We start from the raw sequence: 20,836 nt of genomic DNA on the forward strand, positions 1-20,836 counted from the left end.
GAGGCCAGTAACTGTTGGCTGCTCTTTTCCTTGAACTGTTGCCATCCTGCTAGTCCAGGAATCCCCCAACTTGGCCCTTCAGATGTTTTGGGACTACAATTCCCACCATCCCTGACCATGTAAAATTCTATTGGGGCTCCATATCAGATGATCTTCCTGGTTAGTCTTTAAAAGATTGGGAGGGTTCGATAAGGTTAGGACAGGCATAGGCAAACTCAGCCCTCCAGATGTTTTGAGACTACAATTCCCATCTTCCCTGACCACTGGTCCTGTTAGCTAGGGATGATGGGAGTTGTGGTCCCAAAACATCTGGAGGGCCAAGTTGGGGGATGCCTGTGCTAGTCATTAGAAGAACTTGAAACTCAGAGCCAGTACCTGAATATGCTTATTGCCTCCCTTCCAATCCATTTCCCACCTGTGTTATGTCTTTAGACAGACACCCTGGGGGCAAAGACTTTGTTTTTATTGACCTGTAAATTGCACTTGGTGTTCCCCCATTTCTTTTCCTTTATTTTTTGCTGAAGAGTGAGTAAAAGGTCTTTGGATAAATAAATAAATAAATAAATAAGTAATAAAATAAACAACTTTCAATGCATTTGCACAAAATGGGAATGGATTCCCAATGCATTTAAAGAAAGCTGCAGATTTTCCTCAGATCTTTTCAGTGCCCTTTGCAGTTCCCTTAAATTTCTCTCCCTCTCCCTGTGGCAGTTACAGCCTTTCTATCTCTTTGCAGCTGATTAAAGAAATAAATAACATGTCATGCAAACAGGACGTTAAGCTGAAAGCCAGATAAACAATCACTTTGCAGAGCAAGCTTCTGAATTGGAAATAATTTCTGAAAATTATGTCATTTTTATACTTGAGTTTTACGTTAATATTAATAGGCACCAAATAATGCATGGGTGAATATGAAGAAGTAAGAGATCTCTGAAAATTAAATATAAATTTGTTTTACTGAAGTTAATAAACCACACATTTGGAGACCAATATCCTCAAGCTATTTGTTTAAGCAAACACTGAGTTTAGCAGTACTATGCCATAACATGATACTTCAAATTAAACTTTTGCATCTCAAGCGACCTTTCTAGCAATTTTACAGTACATAAATTCTTTACAATAGTGCTCTGTAGAATAGTCTTAATAAATTGTGATTGTGCTGTAAATGTAATACTCATATAGATGTAATGGAATTCTAATTCTAGCAAATACAAGTGTGGGAATCATTCTCCTATCCCATAAGGAGAAGGGATTATTTTTTTGCTGCCTATTCAGAAATATTAGAGACTGTTCCATAAATGAGTTGTGTTGGTAAAGGAGACCTGTTGCAAATTATTGTCTTGGGAAAGGGTGGGGGACAACTGGATATATAAAAAAGCTCATTGTACGTAATAGCAATCTTGCATCCTTCCTGTGGAGAGTAATTAAAGAAACATTTGTCATCGTTTGGAAGGATCATTCTTTTTTTCTTTTCTTTTTTGTATGTTGCATGGATATTATACATGAACTCATACATTGCCATATTATACACAATAATCTTATACAATGCCATTGACTGATCCCCAGTGGGAGGGTTATCAGAATCTGGCACGAGAATCATAAGCTTCACCACCGTGGAGCATGAATTTATTTGGTGAAACCATATAATCACTTGTGTGGTACTTGTTTATTAAAGATGCACACTTCCAATTTAGCATCTGGAGAACGCTTCAGGGTACCTTCGTGGACTGGGAGCTGTGCGTGCAAACTGTGTATGAATGTTGTTGTTGTTGTTGTTCAGTCATTCAGTCATGTCCGACTCTTCGTGACCCCATGGACCAGAGCACGCCAGGCACCTCTATCCTCCACTGCCTCCCGCAGTTTGGCCAAACTCATATGTATGAATGTACATTGAGCAATTCAGATGCACACAGCAAATCCACTTATGTGGCATAGCGACATGGCATCTCCCTGCATCCCCTGCAGATCCCACAGCCAGAGTCAGGCGTCAGAGGATCCCACCCCTCACGGTAGATTGCCAGGAATGGATAAGACAAGGAAGGTTCTTACCAATGTTGTTTCTTCCATATTCACATAGAGAGGCTTAGAAATGCAGACTCTTGGAGTAATGGTGTTGCTCCTAGTAAATATACACCCCATTCTTTAATACCAGGGGCGGAGGAAGAGGGGTGTGGTAGGGGCATGTCGCTCTGGGTGTCACCACTGAGGAGGGTGGCAAAATGCTGGGCGGCACTCACTGCGGGGCCTGCAGTGTGCCCGAACCACGCATCTCTCCTGGGAATGAGGCAGTGGCTTGTGCGCACGCAGGCTCCACACTGCCCCAAACAATTCGCTCGCTGCCTCCCCCTCAGCTGCAGGGCAGCTGAGTGGGAGGAGGCAGGCAGACTCCTTGGAGGTCCTGTGGAGTGTCCTGTGCCAGCTCACCCCACCCTGCAGGCGGCTGGCCCCATCCCTGGACACAAGCCACCCCAGGCACCCGATCTGCTTGCTCCACCGCTGTTTCCTACTTCCTCATTCGTCAAAACACCCACCTTACTGTTGCTGCTTAGAGCCACCTGTTTCTTAGCCATTTGCTCTCCTACTTTCAATGCTTACTGGGTTCTGGGAGAGGTGGGAGGTGTCTGGAATGCTTTCCAGTGATAATGTGCCAGCCAGCTGCTCCAGCTCTGCCTCCTCCTCTCCCATTATTTCCCAACTTCCCCCCTCATCTGCCTCTCAGCTGTGACCTCCTGCAAACCACTGTTGTAAATCTATACTGTCTTCCTCTTCTCTGGAAGGGTCAGGCTGGGGAGGCGGTCTCCACCATTCCTCCTCTGTACAGTCCCTGACATGCGCGTCCCACAGCCAGCAGGAGATGCAACAGCCTCTTCCACTGACTGGAGAACTTTGAGTTTGAAATGGACCTACAGCAGGCAGGTCTAGGGGCTGGCACGGGGGGTGGGATGCTTCAACCAGGTCCACTCCCTCAGTATATAAAGGAGTGCCTGCCTTTCACCTGGCACCTCAGTTGTCAGATCTTTCACCCTCCCTCCCTGTTGTTGGGCTACCCACTGAGCTACGGCCCTTCACTGATCTATATATCTACGAATGTCATGTCAAATTGCAGGCCCCACATTTAAGTGTCTAAATTTTAGACCCTAAATGAAGAGAGCACTTATTAACCATACAGAAGAAGCAGTTATTAGAATTTCTTGAGATTTACTGAGTAAACTGAAGGGTCACTTGAGAAATGAATGATGACTGGCTCTTTTAAAAACAAAAAACAAAACAAAAGCAAGCCTCTCCTTTTATGGGATATAGATAACAACATCTTCTCAAAGGATTGAAGCAAATGGGGATTAATAGCCTTTAATTGCTTGAAACTGTGATAAATACTTAATGCAAACAGACAGATTTGTAGGAACATATGGTATCAACAAATGATTCCAAATGTGTTGGGGGAATGGGAGCTGATTTAGATTTTGTGTGTGTGTGTTACAATTGTCTCTGTAATTACATTTCAAGAGTCTACCAAATGTATGTTCGCTGTCTGACACTTAGCACAAGGGAGGACTTTGGTAATATAGCGGCCAGAGCAAGGACACAATTTGGTGCCCACCAACTTTGAGTAGGTACTCATATAAATATAGGTTGCTGCTGTTGTTATTATTTTGCAGCCTCTCAGTTCAGCACCCTGTTCAGGGAGACCACCCCTACAACCCTGAATTTGGCACTGCATAGCAGCTGTCTTCTGAACAGTAATACCATACTGATACCATAAACTTTTAAAGAAGGCAAAATGCAACCTTTTGAAAAGCCTTCGCACTAAAGTTGTTTTGTTAAAATCCCACAAATGTCTGAGGGCTTTCTTTGGTCTTCTTTTTGCAAAAAAATAAATAAATGACTAAAGGGAGACAAACTGAAATTTCTGGAGCAACTTTCTGATCCACTTTTGTTGAAGGTATTACTATGCCATAATGAGAAGAGCAACTTGACTTTACCAGGTTCAGTTACTGCAGTAATTTAGAGACATTTCCTTCCAGAAACATAGGGATGGGAGTTTAGAGGTGATTCCTGGTGGTTGATGCGAGGAGCTGGAGCCTGACTGGTTGAGAGGGCTGCAGCAGAAAACTAGCATTTGTTGAAACGGCATCATGTGGCTTACCTTTTGATTCACTACTGTTCACAACCTAGCCCTTACAGTGGCGCCTTTTGGGCATTCATTTCATTGAGACTTAAGTACTAATATGCTCTGATTGATACTAGACCAGGGAGCTCCTGTGGTGCATACCTACCCACCGCCAATGTCTTAAGAGGACTGTTTATTGCTAGAGCAATACTGAAACTATGACCAGTTTCTGTCAGATCAAGTTATTGCCACACACACCCTAGATTTGCTACATTACCCTGGCCAGGTTGTTCAACTTTAATCCTCTAAAAAAATCTTCTAAAAACCTGAAAACACTAAACATGGTTTAGTGCAAGGCATCAAAGAGCAGATATATGGAGAAGGAATCTCCAATAATTAGGCATACCAGGGATTTCACAAAATACCCAGTGATCTTGCTGTATTCATGAGCTAGAAGGGCAAGATTTGTGGAAGGACACCCAAGCTTAAACATATAGAAGAGACTCTCAACTCAACAGAAACATACTTAAGACTATTTAGGCACACTATTACTCCCCTGTTTACAGAACAGGCACATTTATGTCAGATCAGCCACTTCTGACAGTCTCTGCTTCAGAGGTCTATCCACCTTACAACCAAGTAACAATGGTCTGACTTGCAGCGACACTGCGTTCCCCTCCTAGGTTTTTGCAAAGGGGGAGGGTGTGTCTCCTGACAGACAGCTCCAGAAGCCAATCTTCCAAATTATTTTGTCACAACTCTGATGACCATTGGGGGCATGGACTCAGTTGGGCTTGAAAGAACATTGAGCTATCCTTTCCACCAAAGTTAACGCGGAAACCAGTCCATGGGGGCCCTTTTCATCTATATTGCAGCCCACATAAGACTTTTCGATGCTGCCAATATGTTTAGGGCCAGACTGTTGTCAGCAGCATGTAATTATTTTTTTATTCTTAAAAAGGGGGGCGGCAAATTGGTCTGTGCATCGATTTTATAGTGCCTGAATGCACTTGCTATCTTGCTAGGCAGGTAATAATTAGTCGTTACTCTTTTATAGCAGCAGCTGACTTGCTGCTACTGAACAGATGAAAAGTGGTAAAATGATGCTTTTAAAGGCTTCTTTATTATTGCTGAAAGATTGCAATAAGGCATCTCTCTGTGTATCTGCCATGTCTGTGAATGGATTTTTTGCATATTTGTGCCTTCAAAAGTCAGCAAGTAGCAATTTTCTTTGTATACATGTGGTTGTTTTTGTACCTTGAGTTTTGCAGCTTATTTATTACAGAAGGTTTATTTTTTTCTCTCCAAACCTATAATCAATGAATGTAAAATGGTCTTGAGTCACAACTCCCTTGATGTGTGGTCCTATATACTCTGTGTCCAACACCCCCCCCCCCCGAACTAAAAAAGCACAACAAAATATCATTTTCCTACCTACTCGTAGAATTGCTTGTCGAACATCACTTTGAAATACTGTTCCTGTTTGCATATGGGATAAAAACCTTTACAGTTTGCACTTAGCTGAATGTCAGCATATGCTAATTATTGGCATGAATGAGACTAATAATACTGGGCTTGTGATTTTTGGTCTCTTATGAGGCCATTATGAAAGATGGCAATCCTCAGAAATCAGCCGTTGCTTCCATTACAAGTTGAGAGGAAGAGGTTTATCCCCCATTAGGGAGAAACTTACTGGTTTAGAAAGTCAACATTCTGTTTTTATGAGCATTCTGGAAGATGATGGCTCTAGAACAACCGTCTGTCAGTCATGCAGAAACACAGCCCTGGGGAGCGACAGGAAAGCAGCAAGGCTTCAGGATACAATTTTACGTTGCAATTCAGAAGGCAGCCAGCAAGTCTCGTTTAATGGGGTCTCTGTGCATGAAACCTTGTGCTCAGGAACAGGGGTTAAGCAAATGTTTACCAGTTGGTTGCAACCCCTTTCAAACATGGAAGCTTTTAGCTGCCCATCTGGGTAATGAGGAGCCAGAGTCCCTATTTGGACATTTCATGGAACATTTGCCCAATGCACGCGTTAGTGGCAAATAAATGCACTTCCCATTTAGCAAATGGTTGTGGACAAGACTGAAAACAGACACACACACACACACACACACAGAGAGAGAGAGAGAGAGAGAGAGAGAGAGAGAGAGAGAGAGAGAGAGGCACCTCCACATTTATGTGGGGTTACATGTATACGTGAGCTCACATACAGTGGGGAACACGCGCTAAACCCTGGAAACCCTTCAAAACCCTTTGAAAAGCAGCAGCACTTACCAGACTGGTATAATCCACAAAACCCACCTAAAACCACCACAATCTCTTCCTGCAAACATCCTTTCTCAAACTCCAGCTCTCCACAGGCCTCAAAGGACAGTGCAAAGGCTTGATGTTTCCCCACTCTTTGCAGTATTTTTGAACTTTCCCCGCTCTTTTCATATGTTGGAAGCTATCCAGAGCGGCTGGGGCAACCCAGTCAGATGGGCAGGGTGTATTATTATTATTATTATTATTATTATTATTATTATTATTATCCCAGCCACTCTGGGCCGCTTTCAATGTAATATTAAAAACACACTAAAACATCAAACATTAAAAGCTTTCCTAAACAAGGCTGCCTTCAGATGTGTTCTAAAAGTCAGATAATTGTTGATTTCCTTGGCATCTGATGGGAGGGCATTCCACTACCGAGAAGGCCTTCTGCTTGGTTCCCTGTAATCTCACTTCCCATAGTGAGGTAGCCACCATAGCTGGATCTCAGTGTATACTTTATTTTTTCTCTTTAAACACCTTTTTGCAGTTTAAATCTATTTACTTGATTATTTCCCATCGCTGCATGTATATGCAGTTGCATATAAGTCGAACACACATAACTGAGGAGACGCCTGTAATGTTTTTTTTCTGTCCCAAGTCCCTTGATGTTATCTCGGCAAGGAAAATGTGCCCCAGCATGAACAACGTTCTTGCTCTCAGGGCTAAGGTAAATGGTGACACTGCTCACATCTACATTGTACATTTGAAGCACATTTAAAATACATGGATTCCCTCCCAAAATCCTGGGAATGAGAGGTTATCCCGAACAGAGCTACAGTTTCCAGCACTCTTAACATGCTACAGTTCCCAATAGTATTGGTGGGAAGCTATGTGCTTTAAATGCATAATGTGGATCTGACCACTAACCCCACTGTTAACAGTTGTGTGACTGTTTTCTTTAAAAAATAAAAAAAAAGGTAAAGGTAAAGGATCCCTGACAGTTAAGTCCAATCGCGAATGACTCTGGGGTTGCGGCGCTCATCTCGCTTTACTGGCCAAGGGAGCCGGCGTACAACTTCTGGGTCATGTGGCCAGCATGACTAAGCTGCTTCTGGCAAACCAGAACAGTGCACGGAAATGCAGTTTACCTTCCCGCCGGGGCGGTACCTATTTATCTACTTGCACTTTGATGTGCTTTCGAACTGCTAAGTTGGCAGCAGCTGGGATCAAGCAACAGGAGCTCACCCCGTCGCAGGGATTCGAACCGCCGACCTTCCGATCAGCAAGCCCTAGGCTCAGTCGTTTAACTCACAGCAGCACCCGCGTCCGTTTAAAAAAAACAAAACTTCGTTTTAAAAATGGTTGCATAGTACATAATATAGGATACAATAACAAAAAATAAAACAACAGAACCATAACATAACAATGCACATCATCTGCTCAAAGAAGTATAAGAAGCCCTTTCTGAAGGCTCATTTCAGATATAAAGACCAATTTGAGAGAGATTGAGTCATTTACTAAAACCCTGAGTAAAAACAGCAATCATCCCTTCTCCCCACCTTATAGAATATGCAAGAAGTGCATTTAAAAAAAATTAAATTACAGAAGTAGAAGTAGGTTTGTGTGTGTTTTTGCACTTAAGTGAAAATCTTGCTGGGACCACAGGTACAGTAATGTTTTTCTTCTCTGTTTTGCAATCTACGTTTTATTCTTGTTCCAATTTTAAATCATTTACTTTTATATACACACACCTTGACAACCACAATCCATTCCATTGGGAGAATATCTATGTTACAGTTAACACAGTGCAGCTGGATGGCGATAGTCTAAGTTTCCTGCAAATTTTTGCAGTAGAGGTATGTATTTTTTAAATATATATATATTTGAAAGATGGAGATAAACTTGGGAAAACAGATTTCCCTCCCCCGCGCCATGTCATGTTTTATTAGGGATTGTCTTTGGCTGCATTGAATTACCAGAATGTCCTGATCTCCAGAGATCCTAAATGCTGTATCAGCAGAATTCCCACTTACAATCCAAGGCTTCCCATTTTTCAAAGATGTGTAACACACTCATAAAAATGTGCTCCAAGTTAAGACTCCTCATATAAAAATGAACCTAGCAGTAGTTTTATTAGCATCACAGATAAAAATAACCACCTGTTCATCCTTTTCACTTGCAGTTGTGATTCCTTTTCATGTGCACTTTCTGGCCATTTTTGAGTAAGAGATAAATGATCACAAATAGATATGCATACACTTCTTTTTCTAATGTGGAATTTTTATGATGACTGTTTGCTCCAACCCCAGTACCTCATTTTGCTATATGCTTTATCCTAGCATATACAACTCACGGGTGGCACTGTGGTCTAAACCACTGAGCCTCTTGGGTTTGCTGATTGGAAAGTCAGCAGTTCAAATCCGTATGAAGGGGTGAGCTCCCGTTGCTCTATCCCAGCTTCTGCCAACTTAGCATTTCAAAAGCACACCAGCGCAAGTAGATAAATAGGTACGGCTGCGGTGGGAAGGTAAATGGTGTCTCCATGCCCTCTGGTTTCCATCACGGTGTCCCGTTGCACCAGAAGCAGTTTAGTCATGCTGGCCACATGATTCGAGAAGCCGACTGTGGACAAACTCTGGCTCCCTTGGCCTGAAAGAGAGATGAGCGCCATAGTCGCCTTAGACTAGATTTAACTGTCCAGGAGTCTTTTACCTTTACCTTTTTACCTAGTTTATGCTTTCCCTTCCCCCCAAAAAACCCACTGGACAACTACATTGCAAAATTCAAAATAGTGCAATTTTGCGCAGGGCGAACGACTTCAGTTCACGTATTGTTTCATAAAGTGGAAAATTGATAGATTTGGCTTTAAATGCAAATTGAATTTTAAACATGTACATTTTTAACATACACAGGAGCAAACTGCAATATTAAATGACATACAAATTATTTTATTTTTGTTTCTATATTATTGTTTATATACAGAGTAATTTAACCCTCTGAAGAAGGGTTTCATGAAATATGTTGGATTTGCCATATTAAACCATCTTCCTAGAAGCTGTAGAGAGTTACTCTGGTTTTTTCTTCTCTCCATCACAAATTCAGGGGGGGGGATTGCTTGAGCTCAGAATGTGCTCTCTCCACACACACACACCCCAAAAAAACTGGGGGTGTGGAGAGGAGAGGAGGCAATAAACTTAATTTCTAGCAGCACCATTCTTCAAGTTTTTTTCTCTACATCCAACTGATTGAATTTGATTTGCACCATTCATACTTCATTCTTCACTTAGTTCTACTCAGAGCAATGGTATCAAATCAATGACTAAATTGGCGCATTATATTAGTTTGTATAACAAAGGAATAAAGCAAATTGACTTTTAAAAATCCTGTCAAATAATTTTCCACTAATTGAGTATAGCTTGAATTCTTTTCTGTCACATTCTTCCCTTTGCCTTTTCCATTATTAGAGAGCAAATAATCAGTTTCGTGCAAAATTAATTTCGACTTTGGAACGCTTATGAATGTATCCATTAAACTGAAGTTTTCTTTTTCCAGGGGCATGGAAACAGGTTAAAGTGAACCTTAAGGGGAAATGGAAAAACTGAATTCAATCACTCCAGTTGCCCAATTTCTTAATGCATTTTCCTTCTATATATGCAGAGTTCAAATATAGCAAATGGGATATCTGCAGGTCGGAAGAGGTTTCTGTCCTCAGATCTGTGTTCCAACACACACACAAAGGAGATGAGTGGGAAAAGATTTTCTCTCCTAAACAGATGACCAACATTGATAACACTCATTGTATTTGATCACCTAATGTACTGAGAGCCCATGGAGTGTAGCAGTTAAAATATTGGACTGGAACTTGGGAGAGCAGAGTTCAAATCCTGATGGAGCAAACTGGTTGATGTGGGTCCCTCTTTCTCAAGCCAATCCACCTCATGGTTGTTTTGGGGCGAAACAGAGGAGGAAGGAACCATGCACATTACCTTGAGCTCATTGGAGGGAAGGTGGGATATGTATGTTGTCAAATAAATCAATATTTATAAATATGTGATATTGGAGGACTGAATAAGGGAGCTATCCCCCTCTAAAAAGTTTGAAGCACTGCCACAGATGTGTCTCTCATTGAGAAAATCCATACATACTGTTAAAAAAATCATTTGAAATCACTACAGGTGCTGTTTTGTCTAGTGAAGGCCATTCAAATGCCCCACACTTCTTGCTTTAAGGAAAATTTAGTGGCAAAGTAGATGTGTGAAACCCCACATGATCTCTTATTAATTTTATTGACATTCTATTAGCCTTCCTTGCATTTTATTTAGATACTTTACCACAGAAGGAAGCTCAAAACTTCCTTTGAATTTTGCTTTAGTCAGAGCTGATTGTGCTAATAATCTGTTGAGTGGAAACGGGAGGGGAGGGCCATTCTTCTGCGCAGCAGAGAAAAACATCAACTCTGAACTGGGGATAAAATACTTCCAATTTTGTATAATTATCAATTAAAAATTATTGCATGGGCCTGAGGTGAGCTTCTGTGGGATAAATACTAAGAACTTGGAGGCCAAAAGCAAGACAGTGAATTATGTTGGCTGAAGTTAATGTAGCTTTGCCAACATCTTTTGGCTCAGTGATTATATATATATATATATATATATATATATATATATATATCCCACGCGCGCGCACATACACACACAAGCAAGTGCCTCAGATATACCTTTCTGCCAGGCTGGAAAATATTCAGATATAAAAAAAATATATGCAGTGTTGGCAGCTGCCTCGAGCAAAGGGGTAGGTGGTCTTTCTTCAGTCTTTCCAGCTCATTTTCCTCATCCCACAAATTTTTAATTTCAACTGACATAAAACTTCTTTTCCTGCTACGCAGAGGGTTTCACCTTGTCACCAGAAGTGCTCTCTGGTTAACTACTATTTCTACCTCACTGGTTGTTCCCCTGCCCCAACGTATGTGATTCTGAGGACCTGCTTATAATACCACCTTCAGCACTTTCCACTGAATAGGAAAGCATCCTCACTGTTCTCCTCTATGGAAATGGTTCTGTCACTAGGGCCAATACAGAATGATTTGAACGTTGCTCTCCACATGTGGACGCCACACTACTAACCACTCTGATGAGCCATAGTGGCTTGTAACATCTGTATTGGCCTTGTTGAGTTAGTCTAGTTGAGTTGAGTTAGTCTCCAGTGCTGCAAACTCACAAAAAGCACCAGCCGATGAGGGAAACTACTGGAAGTTGAACAGACTGTGGTAAGGGCACAGAGGGGGAGGACTCCCTGCCACAGTCCTGAGAAAAATCACCTCACCAAAACTGCTGTTTGCATTTCAATGGAAAGTCCCATTGGCTTCATGTTAAGGATGTAAGAAAGCAGCAAATTTCATTCGAACCTCTCTTAATCACAGTCAGTGCCATTTCCTTTCCTTTCCAAATATTATATTACTTTTCGTGTTGTCTGTTTAATGTAATTTACATCATTATGTACATCATTCACACAAGTTACACATTCGAAATACAGTAATTAATGATGTATTATTATTTTTTTGCACCATTTGGAAGGGAATTGGTTTCAATGCAAAGCATACACCATCAAATCATCAATTGCATATCAGAAGCGGACTAAAAAACAACAACAGTGAAAACCAACTGGATTTATTTGTGTTGTGGTTGTGGGATGAGTAAGCAAACATTGGCAATTTCCACTTCTGTTTCCATTTTCGTTCATGACATTCCTACTGAATCTTATGACCTGACATCATTCCAATGTAACATTCTACCCTAAACTAGGAAGTTGTTGAAGGCAGCTTAGCCATACCTGAATCATTGGAAAGCCACTTCCCGCCCTGAGTGGGAGGTGGAGTGGAGTTGTGGGCATCACGACCCGATCACACGTGCAGGGGCTGAGAGCTCAGCCCCTGTACGATTGGTGGGATTCCCGCCCGCATCGCTTGTGGGGGGCGTGTCCTGCTTCCTTTAAGCAGGAGATGAGTGGGAACCCCTCCCTCTTTTGCCTCGCTCACTAGCTGCATCGGTTCACCCACCCACCTGCCTTTTAGGTTTATCTCTTGACCTTGCTATGGACCTCGGTTGGTTGCCTTGGTTGGCCAAGGGGCCTGGTAGGACTTTTTCCACTTGGACTAGCCAAGGAGGTTTTCCCGCCTACCTCATAGCAATTCGTCACAACTCTTGGTTTTGGCGGTTAGGCATTGGAAAATCTCTATAGAGGTAAGGAGGGGAGGTAGCGCCTTCACCTGCCCCACAATTTGAAGGGTATTCCGTTAAAGGATTCCAGGGGCATGACCCTGTCCGAAGCCTAGGGAGGTTAGGGCCTAAGGCATGCCCCTAGTGGTGATCACAGGGGGAGTTCCAGTCGATGTGCATCATTGGGCTCCTTACTGGTGGTTAACCCTTCCCGGACTTCCAACACACGGGTTGGGGGCGGATATAGTCGGTTAGGGTCCAATGCCTAAGCCAATACCGCTCAACATCCGTAACCAATAAAGTTGTGGCCTTTTCGCCCATTAAAGTTATATCATGTGTCAAGTGTCATTATTTCCCATGGGGAGGGAGGGACATTGCCACACAAGAACTTTTTCCCCTACTGTAAAAAATGGAGAGGAAGAAGGAAGATATTGAATGCCTTTTCCTTAAAGACAAGCCTGCCAAACCCAAAAGTTATGGGAACTCATCCACTCCCAAAGCTGCCAATTTCCCCCACCCTTCCTTCACAGGGTAATGTAGTGTCCTGTAAAAGTGTGCTTACGTGTGTTTGAATTTCGGTCCAGCCTTAATACACATAGACCTTCCATTTTGGGGGATTCAGGCACCAGTGCATAAATCCTAGTTCCCCACACCCATTCAGAAGAAGTTTGCGCTTGATTAAGTCTACAATTACTCTCCAAGCTATGATTTTAATTAATTTTTTGGCATTTAATTTTGGTATTTCAAGCATGGCATTTGACCTGGAAAAATAGCCTGCAAGTGTTTATAGTGTTGTAAAAGGAAAGAAAGAAAAAGCCTTGGCTTACAATTGCGATTTTCTCATTCTAAAGTACTGCTACATGTGCACTTACTGAAATGGAACGTGGTAGCTTTCTTGTCTCCATTTCATCACAGGTTCCCTGGAATATGTACAGGTCTAGAAGATGCTTGATACTTGAACAACCGTAAAGAGTGATGGTTCCTTATCTAACTGATACATCATAGAAATTATACCTTGTAGAACTGAATGAAAAATTGTATATGACCACCCAAAATCCTAATCTCCTTTACTTAGTGCTCAAAGGGGGATAAAAAGGAAAGTGGATAGTTCTCAAATGGTGGTATTGGGGAGAGAAGTGAAACATAATTATGCCAACTTTGGGGGAAAGGGACAGTATAGAGGGAGGAAATGAAAGAGGATGTTTTTCCATCCCATCCTACCCCACTTCAAGCACCACCTAGAGTTGAAAGCAATTCCAGTTGAGTTGAATCAAAAGTTCTTCCAAGTTCTTCTTCCTTTAGGATCACTGCCTAAAGCAATTTTTAAAATGGTAGAAACTGAGCTAGAAAGCATTCCTTCCCCTGTAAAATATGCATCAGATACAGTTTCATGATATAGAAGCCCCAGACACCATGATGGAGCTGGAAGCAGTTTTATGGCAAAAAAAAATATCTATTGAACAATTGGAGACTAACTATGCTATGCAAGCCCAGGTGAAGTGGAAAGTACCATTTGTGACAAAGAAACAGGCCTGAAGCCGGTGGATGACATCCTCAGGCAGATATCAGGGCTATCTGGAGCCCTGATCCTCTGGACATGCAATCATCACTATTTAAGGGCCCAGCACATGTCATCCTTAGCTTGAAAACACTTGATAAGCTGATCGTCTTTATTGTTTGGTTAAGTGGTGAGAAGAATCTTACTGTTCTTCTTCTTCCCGACATTTGTTACTCTTCCTCCCTACATTTGAGTGAGCGTAAAAAGAGAGACTGCACAGGTTTTTTTTTTTACTGCAATATTTAGTGTCTGTGAAAGGAAAGCCTAACATTTCTGAGTCAGATGAATCACCAAAAATAGGTAGAATTATGGGAAGAAATCCCCAGATTCACTGTTCAATAATAAAAAAGCATGCATAGCTAACCAAAAAAGACTTTTCTTTTTCCATCTGTGGGATACTAATTTTAGTTCAACATGTGGTTTAATATGAAAGGAGTTCAGTGATGTTCGTTGCCTCCCTAGTGGCTTGTAAAGCCATTGTAAGGAAATCTGGGTTAAGTGCTGTACAGCCTTTCATAGGATAAGGAGTAGAGTACTAGCTCTGTACTTTTCTTTTAATGCAACACATGGTCTAAACATTGGAAGTTCCAGCATTCATATGAACAGGTAATGCTGTTTGCTAACATGAATGAAGTGCTTTTTCCTTTCCTCGGGCATGTGATGAGTGATACAGCTAACTGCCAAAGTCTGGAGTCCTCTCTACAGAAGAAACATAAAATAAATGAAGGTGATGACAAACTTCCTGTGCTACTAGGATACAGTGAACAAAGTCCTTTTGAATCTAAACTCCTGAAATCCATAGCTTGGATTGAAGCTAAACTGGTCACATTTAGATCCCTTTGAAATCAGTGTAAAAAGTTAGTTCTTACAACATGGGTAGCCAATGGTGTGATCTCCATATGTCATTTCTTCCTCATTTTCTCTTCAACTCCTATCCATTTCTTCTACTTCTGTCTCTCTCATTACATTCACATACTTTTCACTGTCTCCCTGCTGCCTCTCGGTTCTCCATCTCATTCTGTTCATTCTTCTCAGGTCCTTCACCCATCTTTCTCAGCTCCTCTGATTTACTTTTGAGGGCCAGTATATTTGCTGGTTTCTGCAGCCTCCCTGCTAGTTCAATCCTGGCTCATTGCCTGCTCTCAGACCACACTGCAGCCTCCTGTTACACATGGGAACACATAAGAAACTATGAGTCAGACCATTGATCCATCTAGCTTAGTATTGTCTACACTGACCAGCAGGAGCTCTCCAGGATTTCAGGCAGGAGTCTCTCTCAACTCTACCTGGAGATACCAAGGATTGAATCTGGGCCTTCCGCTTGCAATGCAGATGTTGTACCACTGAACTATGACCCTTCCCCATCGCTGTTGACCCTATGTGATGACATCAGAGGGTGCTAGAGCCTACAGCCATTCTGAATTAGACCCACAGCTGGAGGAAAGACAGCTGGCTCACACTTTGAGTCCTTTATGACTGTGTTTGAAAATTGGCAGCTGGGAGACACACACACACACACACAGAGAGAGAGAGAGAGAGAGAGAGATCAATTTGTTTCTTGGTATTTTGTAAATAATTTCTGTAATTTCAATTCAAAATCTTTTAAGTGTCCCAAGCTTCAGCAAAATGCAGAATTAACAATATGGACTCAAATACCATAGAAATCCAAAGAGGCACAAAACAAGGATGCCCACTGTCTCCCTTCCTATTTATCCTGGCTCTGGAACCCCTAGCAATCAGAATCCGAGCAGCTGCAAACTTCAAGGGCACCCCCTTGAAATAAAAGGCAGAACCTATAAACTAGGGCTCTTTGCAGATGACCTAATGGTCACAACACCAGACCCCTTAAACACAGCAACCTCCCTAATCAGAGAACTCAACACATTTGCAACGGTATCGGTCCTACAAGTAAACTTTGCAAAATCGGAAGCCATGTGCTTCAACACCCCTCCTCACATCCAAGGAGAGCTCACTAATATCACCAAGATAAAACTCTGTCACACCAAGTTCAGATATCTAGGGATACAAATAACCAAAAACCTCAATAAATTATACCTCCACAACTACAAGCCCCTGTGGCAACAAATAAACAAAGATCTAAAGAGATGGAACAACATGAATTCACCCTCCCAAAACTAACCTACCTGTTCCAAACTCTCCCAGTCTGGATTCCCCCAACCCAGCTCTGCAGATGGCAGAGAAAACTACACTCTTATATCTTCTCACACAAAAAAAACAAGAATAAGCACCAAATACCTGCACCTCACCACCTCAGAAGGAGGATGGGGAATCCCCAACATGGAAGCATATTACAGTGCCAACCAAATACGTCATATATCCTATATATACTAGAAGACGAGACAAAACAATGGATACACCTAGAAAGGGACACAATTGAAAATATCTGCACCACAGCATACCCACTCCTCCCAAACAAACTAAGAAAAATCCCCACAACACTTAACAGATACACACAAACCATGTTCAAAGTATGGAAACCAGAAACAGGCAAACTATCCCCAACCCCATCCCCACTAACTCCCCTGGCCTACGACCCATCATTCCACCATGCAGCACAAACCTCCAAATAAAAACGTCACAAACCAGAGGCCTATATCGCCTAATAGACTTTTATAAAAATAACAAACCTCTGTCAACACTGGAAATACAGGACAAACTAGAAGACACCCAAATGCCCTGGTTAGCACAACACCAACTACATGCCCTCTTAAACAATCCAGCAGTAAAATTGGCAGCAACTAGACCCCTAACAACCTTCGAAAACCTCATGCTAACGACAAAGGGACACGGCAAAGGGATGGTATCCGCAATATACAAAATACTACTCAATCCCATGAACTCCCTAGACACAATCAAAAAACAATGGGAGGATAACATAGGATATGAAATCAACCCCACCCAGTGGTCTAAGCTCCCCTTTAAATCCATATCAATGAAAAGAAAAGAACTCACCCTGAAACTAACCTACAGGTGGTACCTAATACGCCCAGGAACCTCACCAAAATGCTGGAGAGGGTGCACCTCCACAGGCACATACCTCCACATGTGGTGGGAGTGCCACAAAATCCAACTATTCTGGACAACAACCAAACGAGAAATATGTAAGATAACCAAGCAAGTGCTAGAAATCACCCCAGAATTAGTCTTACTAAACATCTTCCAAGACAACAATGCCCACCTACACCACAAAGAACTCATAACCCACCTACTCTCAGCAGCCAGAAACATCATAACCAGACACTGGAGAGACCTATCAGGAGTAAGCATGGACCAATGGCACCAGGTAGCATGGGAAACAGCCCTACTAGAAAAACTAACCAGTAAGCTGAAACTGACATGGGGACAAATAGAAGAAGACGCTGGTATGGTTCCCCTTCATCATACACACAGCCCAACAAGATAATGACAAAAGTCTACTGACAGCATACAAATCAATATGGCTAACCTGACCAAAAACACCCACCCACCCCACTCACACAGGAAACCAAAGACCACCACAGCCAACTACAAATGATCAATCACACCCTACGCCAACCCCGACCTCTCTCACCACCAAAGGAGCATAAGTGAACAACAGAGAACCTGCACAAACAACTCTGACACCAAACCCCACATATATTAAGTAAAATAGAAACATAGTCACCCCATCCCACCCATCTCCCTATCCCACCCACCTCTTTCCCCCTTTTCTTCCTAATGTCTCAACAAACAAAATTGACTTGTAAAAATGTTACATGGAAAAAATACAAGAAAGACATTGCACTACCTTTGTAAATCAAGAAAATCTTGAATAAAAAAAATCTTTTAAGTGAAAGAGATGCCCATCAATCATGTTTTATGTTGCTTATATTATAAGTTTAGGTCAATCTGACAAGTGTCAAATAACACCAATATATTATTTTTTATTGATAAGTGAGTATGTTTAAAAATTATAGTTAAGGATACAAATCCAATTTTTATGTGATCTCTGATCCTATATTTAGATTCCATCTTAGTGTGGGGGGTTAATAAAAAAAATAAACCTTTTGGGTCTGAATATTTAAGAGAATATCTGATCCATGTGTTTATGCATTGCAAAAATCTCACATCAATGTTTTTTAAGTAGATTTCAGTCTGACTCTCATTGAAATTAATGGAGCTTGAATATTGCTAGATCATGCCATATTTTACCACTCGTGGGATGTCAATGGCATTATTATTAAAAGTTTGATGAAACCTTTCTAAATTGAAAATACTTTTTTTCCATAATAGATAATGTTAGTCAGTAGTATGTTAAACATATGGAAATATTCTATCTTCAGTTTCATTTCCTGATTCCAAGTAGTGGGTTTCCATGGAAGATCTGGCTCATAATCTCTGTTTTTGTGGGTTCTGGTTCCTCATCTGTTTAATCAGTTTAAAGAATGTAAGGAAACCTTTGCCAGATCAGAATGAGAATCTATCTGGTTCAACATCCTGTTTCCAAGAGCGGTGAGACAGATGAGCCAGTATTATGCTTTAAATAATGGCACCATCTGTTTTCCTGCAAATGTGTTTTGTTCATGATTGTAGAAGACCACTGTCTTCATAGTTAAAAACCACTTTTCCTTATGAACTTCCCCTAGCATTAAAATGCCGGGGACACAAGCCCCTTCTCTTTGTGCTCTCTCATCATCAGGGTGTAGCCAAGGGGTATGAAAGATAGGGCCTTCTTTGTGCTGGCACCTAGGTGGTTGAATGCAATTTCTGGCATGATCCACCAGGCCTCATCTCCACTTGCATTTAGATTAGCAGCTAAATTTAACACAACAGGCAATTTGTTCTAGCAGGCTTTTAATCTTCCACAGTTGCTATGTTATACTGATGATGTGTTGTGTTGGCATAAGTTCTGTGTCTCTCAGGAGAGCTTGCTCTTTCTATTCTAAATGGATAGGGGTAAGTAGCTCCACTGTGCTACCTGTTCCATGCTGTGAGTGGCAAGTTGATTTTTGGAGTTTTGTAGAAAGTTATATTGTTGTGTGTGTGTGTGTGTGTGTGTGTTTACAAAATGGATAGAGGAAGTCACTGGGTCACTTCATAATCAGATCTGAAGGACTGTGGATTCTAAAGGGAACTCATGATCCATTGCAAGGTCATGATCTAGTTGAGCCTACTATGAAGTTAGAGTTCTATAGATTTCCATCGTCAATCAGGATTTAAAAATAATGGGAATTCTTGACTATAATAGTAATTACAGTGGCAAATCTGCTCTGAGTAGTCTTTACATTTCTTAACTTGGAAAAAAAATTAAAAATGCCAGCTACTGTAAATTGTATTTCCTCGGAGGAAATGCCCCATGTATACTTTTCTTCCAACCATTTCCACTGCTGAAGAAACTCTTTGATCCGAGCTTGAGAACAACTGTGACAAAAGCCATGAAATAATGTGTTGATTCAAGTTGGGACTAAAACTCTCTTGATTGGTGAGTGGAAATTAATCTTGGTATGACAAATCTGCCCTCTCATTTCTTAATGTAATAGCTGCAGAGGAAGAGGACAGTATTGATTCTAATGAATCAAATTGACACTCTCTAGAACAATGAAATGTGTCCCTGTTTTATAAATAGTGTCTGCCTGGTAGAACGTGGCCTCCTTTTCTAAGTTGGGTATCTCTCGCTGACAGGCTTGCTGTACACTGCAACTTTTTCTTTAACTATAGCGCCTGCCGAGCTATTTAAAGAATTGAAACAAGACTTTCTGTCTCTCCAGATGCAGCAGCTTGTGTTCTCCTTGTTGGTTTTCTGAAACAGAGCTATTATACAATAAACAGATCTTAATTTTATGCATTGAGAGGGCGGCAGAAAGGGGAGTTGAAAAATGAAATTTTAAAAAGTTCATTGTCAATATTTTATCTGATATTAAATTGGTCTCTGTGAGAGTAATCTAGAAAAATTAAGGGTTTTCTCTCCGGAGTAATCAATGAGTTTTATTATTTGAAGGCAAAGGGGCTATATCACCTATTGGTGCCATTGGGTGACCATTGTTGCCTATGAGAGGAGAACATTTTTCCACTTGAGGAAAAATTCCCTTCAGGACAACCTGCTGAGGACCACATGCCAGTGGTGGGTGGTGCCAGAGACAAAAGTGGGTGGAGCAAAAAAAAAATCGCAAATAGTGGTTTTGTACAGTAGGCCAGCTTCTACAGACATCACACAGGGTAAATGTCTCAGCAGACTTGTACTCCTTGCAAATACGCCCCAAGTAGTTCTTGAACTGTGCAGTTGCACATATGCAATGTGGGAAATCAGGGGTACCAACTTGAATAAAATACTGTGGGGGCTCAGGGAAGCCCCACCCTGCATAATCGATCAGACGATGCAATGCACACACCATCTCAATGGGAATGCTCATCAACTTTGTGGCCGCCTGGCCTCCTCAAATGTTTTATTGTGGGGACTGAAGCCCCCCACGACGCCTAAGAGTTGGCTCCTATGTGGGAGATGCAATTGCATCTTGAATGCTGAGGTTTTAAATAGTTGTAAGGCAGGGCTTACAGATCATCCCTGTGCATTGACCTTGCTTTTTGCATTCTTCTGCTGCGATTACAGAAGTTTTTCCCCCCTTTCTGCTATTTGCATAGTCAGTGCAGAGAAAAGGTTTTGGAGAGGTTTGTAAATATATATTTACAAAGACTGTGGGGAAAATAGAAGGTGGTGCCTATGTA

The sequence above is a fragment of the Lacerta agilis genome, chromosome 9 (assembly GCF_009819535.1).
Source record: "Lacerta agilis isolate rLacAgi1 chromosome 9, rLacAgi1.pri, whole genome shotgun sequence".
Lineage (NCBI taxonomy): Eukaryota > Metazoa > Chordata > Lepidosauria > Squamata > Lacertidae > Lacerta > Lacerta agilis.